The sequence below is a fragment of the Schistocerca americana genome, chromosome 4 (assembly GCF_021461395.2).
Source record: "Schistocerca americana isolate TAMUIC-IGC-003095 chromosome 4, iqSchAmer2.1, whole genome shotgun sequence".
In the NCBI taxonomy this organism is placed as follows: Eukaryota; Metazoa; Arthropoda; class Insecta; order Orthoptera; family Acrididae; genus Schistocerca; species Schistocerca americana.
In genome coordinates, this window is record NC_060122.1 from 737,316,897 (window position 1) to 737,330,031 (window position 13,135).

The window sequence follows — 13,135 nt, forward strand, 5'->3', positions numbered from 1 at the left end:
GATTGCTAGCACTCAATCCTTCCATCACATCCTTCAATGTCCTGTTTGGCATTTTCCAGCTGGTTGAGAATGGAGGATTTGATTAGGGCGGGATCTATCAGTTCAAAAGACGTGATCAAACCACTGTAGCCACTTCTGGCCTGATGTTCGGCCAGTTGATGGTTTTCCAAGCTGCTGGTACAGGTATTCTTTTGTTCTTAGTTTCCATTTGCCACCTATGGTATTTTAGATAGGTCCAAAGATCTTTAAAAATACCTTCCAATCGAAGGCATGGTGTTGCTGATTTTGCACAGGTTTCACAAGTATATAAAAGTATCATCTATGCTAGAGTCATGTACAGATGGATCTGATTCTTCTGTGATATTAGACATGACTTGCGTAGACTGTTCAGACTAAAAAAGATGCAATTAGTGTTTATTATTTATTGATGTACTTCTTTTGTCATTTCTCTTTTGTCAGTCAGTGTGGTTCCCAGGTATTTGAATTCTTGAACTCATTCAAAGGTATGCCTGTCAACAACAGTGGAGGGAAGAAAAACTTGACAGTATGATAAAACAAGATATTTTGTTTTCTCATCACTTGCCATTGTGGAGAAATCAGGAAGTATGGTGCATAATTTCTGCAGGGCGTTGCCAAGAATCACATCTTCAGCAAATGCCAGGATTGGGTCTGCTCCCACCATTTCCATTTCTCTTATTTGACAAGTGTCATGGCTTCCTTTTTCCAAGTAATGAATCCCTTAGTAGCTGGATACTTCTTGAAGATAGGACATGTAATTGCTTCCTCCTATTCTTCAGGAATTACTTCTGCCATCCAAACATTAGATATTAACAGCTTCAATGCATCCATGAATGTTTCAACTTCCAAGCAGAGGTCTCAGCTGTGATACAACTACCTCTTGGAGCTTTGTTGTTGTTGAGGGTCTTCAGTGCAATGCTAATTTCTTCTTATGAAGGTTCAGGTACTTCCACTGGGTCCACATCTGGGTTTTCATTGCTGTTGCAATGTCATGATAGTGTATGAAATATTGGAATTACGCTTTGCAAAACCGTACACATGACTAAATAATTTCTTATACATTCTAGTTATGGTTTTTTTAATATATAGTTCCAGAATAAAATGACAATAGTCATTGATTTACTTATCTTAAAATTGTAAGTTCTCTTTGTGTATAGTCAATATAAAAGTGCATTTTCAAAGTCAATATAAAAGTGCATTTTCAAAGCATCAGTAACACAAAAATGAAATGAATCTGTATTCAGATAAGCCCAGAGTGATAGAAAATGTATGTTATTGCAGAAATTTTGACAAAGGTAAGGAGCAGTAAATACTAATGATTTACAGAGTTGCAGAATCTGACTCTTGAGCCTCCTGATTCTTCTTCTTTTTTGAGCAATAGATGAACATGAGAAAAATGTATATGCACTTGAATAGTAGTAGTCTAGGTGTTGCATCTTTGACTAGTAATCCAAATATCCTACATCTGAACCTAGCCACAACTTAAATTTTAAATCATAATCATCAGCAATGGCGGTCAAAAACGTTTGGCACAGGATGTCACCCTTGTTCTGCCAATGGCCTTACCAAAGAGGGTGGAGGAGTGGACAAAGGTTCAGGCCACTACCTTGCGCTTGGGAAACTGTGCCTATAAGGAGGAAGGATCATTAATAATCAGTGGTATGAGAATGAAGAAGGCAATGAAAACCACTGCTTTAAGACACATAAGGTATATCCACAAAACATGTGGCCTTTAATTTGAAAAAGTTTCATGATGATTTCTCCATTGGCATAAGATTCCCTAGAAGGGAACTGATAAGAGGGAGGAGACCATGAGAAAAAGATGGAATAACCAATAAAAGATTAACACTCTACAACTTGGAGCAAGAAACTTCAGAAGTTTGAACATTATAGAGAAGCTAGAAAATCTGAAAAGGGAAATGTAAATGCACAATCTAGATATTGTTGGGGTCAGTGAAGCAAAATAGAAAGAAAATAAGGATTTCTGGTTAGAAGAATATTGGGTAATATCAACAGCAGCAGAAAATGGTATAACAGGAGTAGTATTCATTAAGAATAGCCAATACCACCAACAACAGTTCAGATATACATATGAACATCACAGGCAGAAGATGAAGAAATAGGGTAAGTATATGATACTGAATGGGTAATCCAGTGAGTGAAGGAAAATGATAATATAAGAGTCATGGAGGAACAGAATGTGGTTGTAGATGAAGTAATAGGAGAAAGAGTTATGGGAGAACATGAACTCGGTAATAAGAATGAAAGTGGAGAAGAGTAATTGTATTCTGCAATAAATTTCAGCTAGCAATAGTGAACACTGTTCAAGAATTACAAGAGGAGAAGGTATACTTGGAAGAGGCCAGGAGACACTGTAATATTCCATCTGAATTTTATCATGGTCAGACCTAGATTTCAAAATTAGATATTGGATTGGAAGCTGTACCCAGAAGTAGATATAGATTCAGAACTCAATTTAGCAATGATGAAGAGTAAATTGAAGTTGAAGAGAATCACTTAGAAGAAACAGTGTGGAAGGAAGTGGGATAATGAAATACCGAGAAACGAGATCTGTTAGAAGTTCGCTAAAAATGTGGATACTGCAATAAGGAATACCAAGGTACGCAGTTGAATACAAGAGGAGTGAAGATCTCTAAAAAGAGCAATCACAGATGTTGGACAGACAAGCAAAGTTACAAAGAAGGTAACTGCGAAAAAAACCTTGGATAACTGGAGAAATACTTCATTTGATTGACGAAACAAGAAAATACAAAAATGTTCTGGGGAAGACAAGAATATAGAAATATAAATCATGTAGGATTTAAATAAACAGGAAATGCAGGCACTCCAAGGTGAAATGGCTGTGGGGAAAGTACGAAGAAATCTAAAGAGGAGAGAGCACGTAGGTGGGAAGAGTGCACTAAAGACCTGTATGAGAGAAAGGAATTGTATGATGATGTGATAGAAGAAGAAATAGGAGTTAATATGGAAGAGACTTGGAGATCCAGTATTAGAGTCAGAATTTGAAAGAGTTATGGAAGGCTTGAGGTCAAATAAGGCAGAAGGTGTAGATAAGATTACAATGAAGTTTCTAAAATCTTGGGGGAAGTGGCGACCAAATGACTGTTGAGGTTGATGTGTAGAACGTATGAAATAGGCAACATACTATCAGACTCTCAGAAAAAATGACATCCAAAGAATTCCAAAAATGCCAAGAGCAGATAAGAGTGAGAACTATCGTGCAAGCAGCTTTACAGTTCATGCACCCAAATTGCTGACAAGAATAACGTGTGAAAAAACGGAACAGAAAACAGAGTATCTGTTAGATGAGAATCAGTTTGGCTTTAGGAAAGGTAAAGGGTTAAGAAAGATAGTCCTGATGTTGTGCTTGATGATGGAAGGAAGACTGAAGAAAACCAAAGTATGTTCATAGGATATTCCCTATAGAAATGATGGGTAATATATAATATGTTCAAGAACCAAGGGAGGGCAATAAGATTGGAGTACCAAGAATACAGTGTTACAGTAAAAAGGGTGTAAGAGAGGATTCTGTCTTTTACCCCTACTGTTCAGTATATATGTAGGAGAAGCAATGACAGAAATAAAAGCAAGGTTCTAGAGAGGGATTAAAATCAAAGGTGAAAGGATATCAATTATAAGATTTGCTCATGAGATTGCTGTTGTCAGTGAAGGTGAAAAAGAATGACAGAATATGCTGGATTGAATGAATGAATTGAATGAACAGTCCAATGAGTAACTGGAGAAAGACAAAGGTAATGAGAAATAGCAGAAATGGGAATAATGAGAAGCATAACATCAGAATTGGTGATAAGAATGTAGGTGAAGTTAAGGAATTATGCTGTCTTGAAAGCAAAATAACCAATGACAGATGAAGCAAGGAGGACATTAAAAGCAGACTAGCACAGGCAAAGAGGGTACTGCTAGCCACAAGCTGTCTATTAGTATCAAAAATAAGCCTCCATTTGAGGAAGAAATTTCTGAGAGTATGTTTGGGGCACAGCATTGTATGTAAGTGAATCATGGATTGTAGGAAAACTGGAACAGAACAGAATCAAAGTGTATGATATGTGATACTAAAGAAGAATGTAGAAAATTAGGTGGACTGATAAGATAAGGAGTGGGGAAAGGAAATACAGAAAATAATGTGCAGAATAAGAGGCATAATGGTTGGACATGTGTTACAGTATCAGGGAATAACTTCCATGGTACAAGAGGAAGCTGTAGAGGATGAAAACTGTAGAAGAAGACAGAGATTGGTCTATATCCAATGAATAATAGAGGATGAAGAGCTTTGTGCAAGAGAGGAATTACTTGTGGGCTGCATCAAATCAGTCAAAAGGCTGATGAATTGGGGGCAGGGAGAGCAATTGAGTAAAAGAAAGATTGTGGTCAGTTATCAGAGGGTGTAAATTAAGTAGATTTTAAGAGACAGGGGCACATGGACAAGTACAGCCAGAAAACATAAAGGAATGATGTGAAGGAATATAAAGGGTGTAGCAGTGAAAATGATGGAAGCCAGAAATTCATAATGTGAAGTGTTGGTTTTGAAAATTCACATTTATATTTTATTTATTATGGACAAAACATTTTGAAGACTCTGTATTTAATGTCAGGAAAGAACAAATTAGTTTGTTTACCCAGTACAATGTTACTGATGGCTAAGCAAAATAGAATTACTCTCTACTACCTGTTGTGCAGAAGCAAGTTCAGCATAAAATCTTGATGAGAACCACTTGTTAAAAATAAGATAACACATGCTCTCTCACTTCCAAGAATACTACACAGAGATTGTGCATCATCTTAAAGAAAAAGATTTACTTCACATAATATATGCTGCTATTTCAGTGAACAGTTTCTGTGTTCCTTCACTCTATTGTGATGTTCCACAGGTCCCATTAAGCATTAGAATTTTTAGGAGTTTGGTATGCATCAGGATATACATTAGCAAAGAGAAGCAACTGTCAGAAATTAAATTTGTATGCTATATCAGTACCTAACAACCACTGTTTTCTGTATACCATCAGTATTTCCACAACAGCTAAAATGAACATATTAAAATTAGCAAAAAAATCATTATTTTGAAAAAAGCTGCTACTTCCTTAGTTATAGTGAACAACTTCTGATCATCTCCTCCTCTCAGCTAAACATTTATGTGAGTATACTGACACATACTAAAGAATAATATGTTTTTGACATACTGTACAGAACTATTCACAATTAACATTAATTTTCTTTCAAATTTGTAGGGACTGAAATGGTGCATGAAAAATGTGAAGAAACTGAAAAAGAAAATGATTGTCAGAAGGACTGACTCAGCATATAGAAAAGTCAACCAACCATCAGTGAAAATAAAAATAAGGGGGTGAAATGCAGCAGAGAGAGTGGAGAGATGGAAAGAGTACACTGGAGGCCCCTATGAGGGGGAAGACTTGACCGATGACATGACAGAAGAAGAAATAGAAGTCAATATAGAAGAGATTGTGGATCCGGAATGTAAAAGAGCTTTGGAAGACTTAAGATCAAATAAGACGAAAGGGATAGATAACATTCCACTGCAATTTCTAAAATCACTCGGGGAAGTGGCAACAAAACGATTATTCACATTGCTGTGTAGAATATATGAGTCCAGTGATATACCATTTGACTTATGGAAAAACATCATACATACAACTGCGTAGATTGCAAAAGCTGACAAGTGAGAGAATTATCACACAATAAGCTATGCAGCATGTGCATCCAAGTTGCTGACAAGAATACAGAAGAATGGAAAAGAAAACTGAGAATCTGTTAGATGTCAATAAGTTTGGATTCTGGGAAGATAAGGGCACCAGAGAGGCAATTCAGACATTGCGGTTGGCAATGGAAGCAAAACTAAAGAAAAATCAAGGCACGTTCATAGGATTTGGCGGCCTGGAAAAAACCATTTGCCAGTGTCAGATGGTTGAAGATGATGAGGTTCTCCAGAGAACCAGTGAGGAAACAAATATATAGAAAACACTAACAAGAAGAGAGGACAAGATGGTAAGAAATCTATCAAGACGTCATGGTACTAGAGGGAGCTGTAGAGGGTAAAAACTTTAGAAGAAGACAGAAACTGAAATAAATATAGCAAATAATTGAGAACTTAGATTGCAAGTGCTAGATGAAAAAGTTGATGGTCATCACAGGAGAGGAATTCATGGTGGGCCACATCAAACCAGTCAGAAGACAGATTAATAAAAAGTGCATTCCAAATTTCTTGCATTATATCTGATATGAAGTGATTGAATACCTTAGCGAATAAACACAGAATCCCAGATAAGGATGCAAAGTCTAAATGAAAAACATATTTGTGTCTTGTATACTGGTTGTGTAAACAAATGCAAAAACTGATTTTTATTATTACACACAAATATTATGAAGAGGTAAAAACTGGGAAGTGTGTGAAATAATTCTAACATTTTTGGGTGGGCCTCTGGTAAATGCAGTTATCTACTGTGAGTAGTTTTGTTGTTACTCTGCATCTATAGCTATAGTTCAAAAGCTGCCTTAGAGGTGTGTTTCCTAACTGTTCCTAAATAAACATTTTGTTTACTTTAGTGACATTACCATAGAAGAGAATTCATTAGGCAATATTGAGTTAAAGTGTGCAACATAAGCTAGTCCTCCAGTGGTGTAATTAAGGCTCAAAGAAATGTGTCCAAGTACATGCTAAACTATGATTCTTGGTTTATGTGTCTATGTGTTGGTTCAATTGTTGTCCTTTCATAGGAAAGTAATGTTTTATACCAATTACATGTTTTATTTCCTTAACCTGTCGTACTTGGTGTGCCAAACCTACAAATACTTTCCTAATCACTCTGCAATTTATTAGTAATATCCTCATTTTTTCCATTTTCCATTATTCCTTAGTTGCTTTCTAAATTTATGGAGGCATGTTCCATCTACACAACTAAATGAAAGGCAGTTTGTTTTTTGCCATATGCATTTTGCTTCTTTTATTTATGAAGTATCTTCAGTGACCTGTAATACATGTTTTCTTTTTTACATATAATAAACGTTCTATGTAGTAGTTATAATATGTTACTACGTTACATTTTGTCAGGGTTTTCTCTTGTTTTTCAGATTAGCACTTTCGTAGCACAAATTTTGTTATGTTAAATTATCGTTAGGTGTTGCTTACAATTTCCAATGTTGTTATTCTGTATGTGTGATCCTGGAGATGTGTGCATTTGATCCCCATGCTCGAGCTGGCTAATTTGTGGGACTTTTTCACCCATGTTTATTACAACACATCACTTGCACTTTTCATTTTATGATCAACATCCATGTGTTTACAGTGTGTAGTATTGGCAACTGTCACTGTGTGTTTATCTTTCTTGTTTGTGTTGTGTGTGTAGTTTGAGATTTCTCATTTGATTTGTGTGTGTGTGTGTGTGTGTGTGTGTGTGTGTGTGTGTGTGTGTGTGTGTGTGTGTGTTGGATGGTTCATGCCCATGTTTTATCAAGTGTTCCACAAAGGTGGATGGGCTATTTTCATACTTCAAGCTTCTTATATGTTGTTTATACCTAGTTTTGAAATGGCTGCCTGTTATCCCCAGACATACTGACTCACATTCTTGGCATTCTAACTGGTGTATACCTGATCCTTGGTATTTATCTGATTTGTCTGTTGCCATTTGTAAATGTGACTGGAGTGTGTTTCTTGTTCTGTAAACAATGTATAATCTCTGTTTGTTAAATATATTTGCAATCTTGTGTGTTGATTTCTATTTGTAAGTTAAAGTATACCATTTCTTTCTGTTAGTCATGTCATGAGTGTTTTTGTTTTGTGTTTTGCCATGTGCTGTAGTGTCGATGGGGTTCTTTGGTGTTTGTGTTCTCTGGTTGTTTTCATTCTTCTTTAGTTGTGTTTTAATTTTTTGGTTGAGTCTTGTGGATATTGTATTCACAGTTTGTAGCTATGAGTTTTATTGGTTGTAATTCTTTTGTACAGTTTTCTTTGCTGAATGGGATATTACTTAGTCTGTGTATCATGTATCATAGGGGCACTAATTTTTTATTTTGGGGGTGGTTGGATGAAGCATGTATAATTGTATCCATGGCTATTGGCTTTTTGAAGATGTCAAATGTGTGCTTATTGCTGGCTCTCTTTATTGTTATATCCAAGAAATGTATTTGCTTTTGTGTTTCTTTTTCCTTGATGAATGGAATATTTTTAAGTATACTGTTTATGTCTGTATGCCAAGAATGTGACTCAGTATGTCTGGGGATGACATGCAGGAATTTCCAAACTTGGTATAAAGAACATGTTGGGACACAAGCTCTATGGACTTCCGTCCCCAAGAATATCGCTGCAAAAATGGTAACTCTGCACCTTGGACAGTGTGTTCTGAGATTCCAAGTGTTTCAGTTGTATCAGTCCATATAATGTGTATAAATAAAAATTGTGTATGTGAATTGGTAACATTGACAGTCATTACACATTGTGAACATTGTGTTCATTACCCAAATCCTACATTGGTGACCCTAAGTTTTTTTCCAACCATGCCGTGACATTTTCATGTGACACGTTGCTCCACCTCCACCCAACATGAGAATCCAACACCTTGCCATTGTGGATCCTACACACACCAATGGTCAGCCAGTTACAGTCAATGACAGCAAGTGTTGCAAGTGTTTATATAATGACTTTTCACCACTACAAGATGGAAATTGAAATACTTCCATGTTTAATGCCTGCTCAACAATGCAACCATTGTTACATCAGGACTACAAGATTGAACTTCAATCAACAATGGTGCCTTTAACGAACACGGAAAATAGTCCTATGAGTGCCTGTATGGACACTAACCTTGTCAGACTACATAAAGAAGGGACAACGATGATCAGCGGTAATGAACAATGGCACTGCCTTTCCGCCCCTGCCATTCTCGAGTGCAGTATTCCAATTGATATACATTCAGCTAGTACTAATGCTACTCGCAAGTCTCCATACCAGCGAGTGGCTGTACCATTATTGTGATGTCAGGCATCAACAAGCTAATAACGGACACCAATCACAGTACATAACAAATGCCAAACAACCAGTGACAACAAACAAACATGCAGGTCAGTGTATTTGGTGGTCTCAGGGACAGATAGTGCTGGTTAACAGTGATTTTGAACAGAATGGCATATTTCCATAAACCGCTTTCACTCTCAAACATCATGCATGTGATGTCATGGCACTGTGCCACATACCAAGCTACACCTCACGTATGGCATCACGCCCTGCCTGCCACATCACCTCCCACACTCCAGCTTGCATGCAGATGTAAACTGTGTGCTGGTATAGACACATGACATTACTGTTTTATGACGACCACACATCAACAGCTACCAGGATGCCACAAAAGACACATCAACAGCACTACAACCACAGGATGGATATCAGAATTACAACCTGACTGCTACTGAAAATTAAGGGCATCAAGTTCGAACCAGACATCACCGCCATGCCTACAATGAACACCATACTATCATACTACGTGGGCCAATGATCTACCACAAATTTATCCAGCCAACGATGATTACATGACACGCTGCCAATCCTGTGGGCACACTGCATGGACCTCCCACGCCACAGTGGCCTCCAACTGACCGTGACTTCAGTCTCCCTACTGTGATGCACGTTACGACCAAGGGGTGCAACATCATTAACACAAACTTAATTGCTACACCAGCCGTGCCACACACTACATTTTGTTACACCCACACCAGCACAGCAACCACGACAACTGTGACACGACTAATGGAACAGTGTGCATAGTGGACACATGGACAAACACTGCCTGAATACTGTGATATTCAACAGAACAATATTTCTCTGCAGTCCACCGATGCCTCCATACATCACATGGGTGATGACACAGAGATATCACCTGTGCCGGGACACTCACCACTCCACAGGTGTGATGTCACCACCTGGTTGCCAGGCTGCACGCTGGACCACAGCTCCAACCAGAGTATCACACCTCACCATGCCAACAGGTACAACAAACAGTGGCCATACATCATCAGGCCACCACAGTCAATCCAACCAACACCATGCAACTACTGTGCAGCAACAACTCAGTGGGACCAACATAAAATGACCACTACAGGAAACACCTACTGTCTATCAAATTCACCTGCCGCCCATTCACACAGACTCAGCAGAAGTGTGGATTGCTTTATGCGAATGTATCATGAGGACAGCAGGAATTGAGGATGACCAGAGAAGACTGTTATTACTTCTCAACCACATCAGTGAACAAGAGGATCTTGTCAGCGATCTACTGCTAAATGCTCCTGACTGTGCACAAGTATTAGATGGTGAAGTCACTAATATTGCAATGATTATCATCCACACTGGACCAACAACTGTATCTCACCATAAATGAGATGACACTGGTCGACGACACACCATTGGCGTTATGGTGCAAACTGCAGCTGCTACCAGACCGGGCCCTATAGTCGTTATGGTTACTTAAGCTCCCAGAGCAAATACAGCCAGCACTTCTAGTACATGCAGACACACCATTGGAAACACACCTACAACTGGCTGATAGGATGCTGGCACTTGCATGCCACAAGACACTGATGAGTGCCAGGACACCTATCTACAACCACCATGCCAGCAATGGATACGGTGCAAGCAGGTTACCCATTGACAAGGCTACCATGCCTGCGGATAGATCAGACAACAGGATTCTGCCCCCTGGACCACCTCTACCGAACAAAACAGTTAGCATAGCTACGGACAGCACTGTCCCCAGAATTAATATGACTCTGGGACCTCCTGTGTACCACCATCCCCACCGCCTAACCGCGTACAAAGTATAAAGACCCTCAACCATTAGCTGACACAATAAAGAATCTGTCTGCCAACGCCACATCTTGCAGGGTTAAGCACTTGGACCACATCTCACAGTTCACAACAGATGTTTGCCACATGCACGGAGTGGGCAATATGGTTGCAGACTACCTGTCCTGCCCAGTGACCATGACCACTCAACTGGATTTTGGTAACCTCGCAGATGCACAGGCAACAGATACCAACCTGGAACGATTCTTGTCAGGCAGTGACACGAGATTACAACTACAACAATGCCCAGTGCTTGGGACCAGGAAACTAGCTTGGTATGATGTGTCAATGGGGAGGCAATGACCTTTTGTCCCTGCTAACTATTGCTGAACAATATTTGACTTGCTCCATAACTTGGCTCACCCCCAAGTGGGCCCCATGATGCTACTTGGATATGAGTGTGCATTCCTTGCCAGAAGGCAAAGACAGGATGACATAACCAGCCATCGTTAGGGAGGTTACCTGTACCAAAGAGTAATTTATGCCAAGCACATATAGATTTAGTGGGGCCACTCCTTGAATCTAGTGGATTTTGTTATATCCTATTGGTCACTGACTGAACAACTCGGTGGGTGGAGACCACCTCACTCAGGGACATATCAGCGGAGACTGTGGCGAGATCATTTATTGACTTATGGATAGCGAGACTTGGCTGCCCTGAGTCACTAACAACCGATCAGGGCAGACAATTCAAATTGACCCTGTTTACAGAAGTGTGCCACCTCTGCAGCTGCCACCGATTCCATACTACAGCCTACCATCCACAGTCAAATGGTCTAGTGGAATGGTGGCACTGCCTACTGAAAATAGCACTGGTGTGCCATGACAATGAATGGTCAGAAGCCCTACCCTGGGTGCTGCTGGGTATCAGAACGGCCCACCAAAGAGGATCTCAGCACCTCGCTAGCAGAGATCCTCTATGGCAAAGTGAATAGCCTGTGAACAGAATTTTTCCCACAGGTAACGGATGAAGACAATGAGTACCTCCGGACCTCTTATGATGGGTTAGAGAACAGATACAGAACATCAGAGTCCCACTGCCATCTCACCACACAACACCCACTATATTTGTGCACAAAAACCTACAGAAATGCATTCATGTAATGCTATGCACAGACGCCATCAAGCCAGCACTGCATCCAGTGTACAATGGACCATATAAAGTACTAAGATCGAGACCCAATACATTCAAAATCATGCTAGCCAGCAAAAGCACCACTGTGCCTGTCTGTAGAGTGAAACCAGGGGAACAATACCACCCTTTTGACCTCACACCATGACACAACCCCCTTTTCCATCACAGTCGATGTCAAGCACTACCTTCCAGAAGGTACTACAGTGTCTTTACATGATACAACAATCGTGGTATCAGCCATATATGAAAATTGACAGGTCAGCCACAGGAGGGTGTCACGATTATTGTACCAATCCACAGCAATACCACAGTCAGTTGATACAACTGCACTGTTATCTATGCTATTCAGGGACGGCATCCTGCATGTGTCAGCCCCAGACCACAACACGGAAAACCAGACACAGGATCAGCCTACATCCCCATCACAGGATCACATACAACCACCAGTGGAGGACCTAATGATGGCACCTCCAGTACCACCTACTCGGCCAGTACTGACGTCACGAACAGGCAGACTGCTGCGCCAACCAAGGCATCTAGACAAGTACAAGCTAGACATCATCTCCAGAGATGACCTGCACCACACCACAACACAACTTCATCACCCCATGCCTTTGAGGGGGGGAGGGGGGGGGGGTGCCCTAAGCCTTGTAGACTTCCATCCCCTAGAGTTTTGCTGCAAAAACAGTAACTTCGGACCTTGGGATGAGTTTTCTGAGACACCAAGTGTTTAAGTTGTTTCTGTCCATATAATGTGTATAAATAAATATTGTGTATGTGAATCGATAACTTTGACAGTCATTACACATCATGAACATCATGTTTGTTACCCAAATCCTACAAACATATAGGAAGCTGGAAGTATGAAAATAGCCATTCTACCTTTGCTGACCACCTGATAAGACATGGACGTGAACCACCAAACATGGAATTAGAGTGAACAATCACAACATTACAAGAAAACTTCCAGGTACAAAGAGCCCTCACAATGGAAAAGAAAGTAATAAATGACCAAATCAATATAAGCAATAACTCACTGATAATGTTAGGCAGTAAAACAATAACAAGCAGCAAACTAAAACAAACCAGAGTAA

General features: G+C 39.6%; 1 protein-coding gene across 3 annotated transcripts in view; it reads right to left on the bottom strand.

The window, feature by feature from the left end:
• The window catches only part of LOC124612947 (Na(+)/H(+) exchanger beta-like), a 1,149,910-nt gene that overhangs the window by 25,131 nt on the left and 1,111,644 nt on the right, over positions 1 to 13,135 (bottom strand). The gene's annotated exons all lie outside the window — the stretch shown is intronic.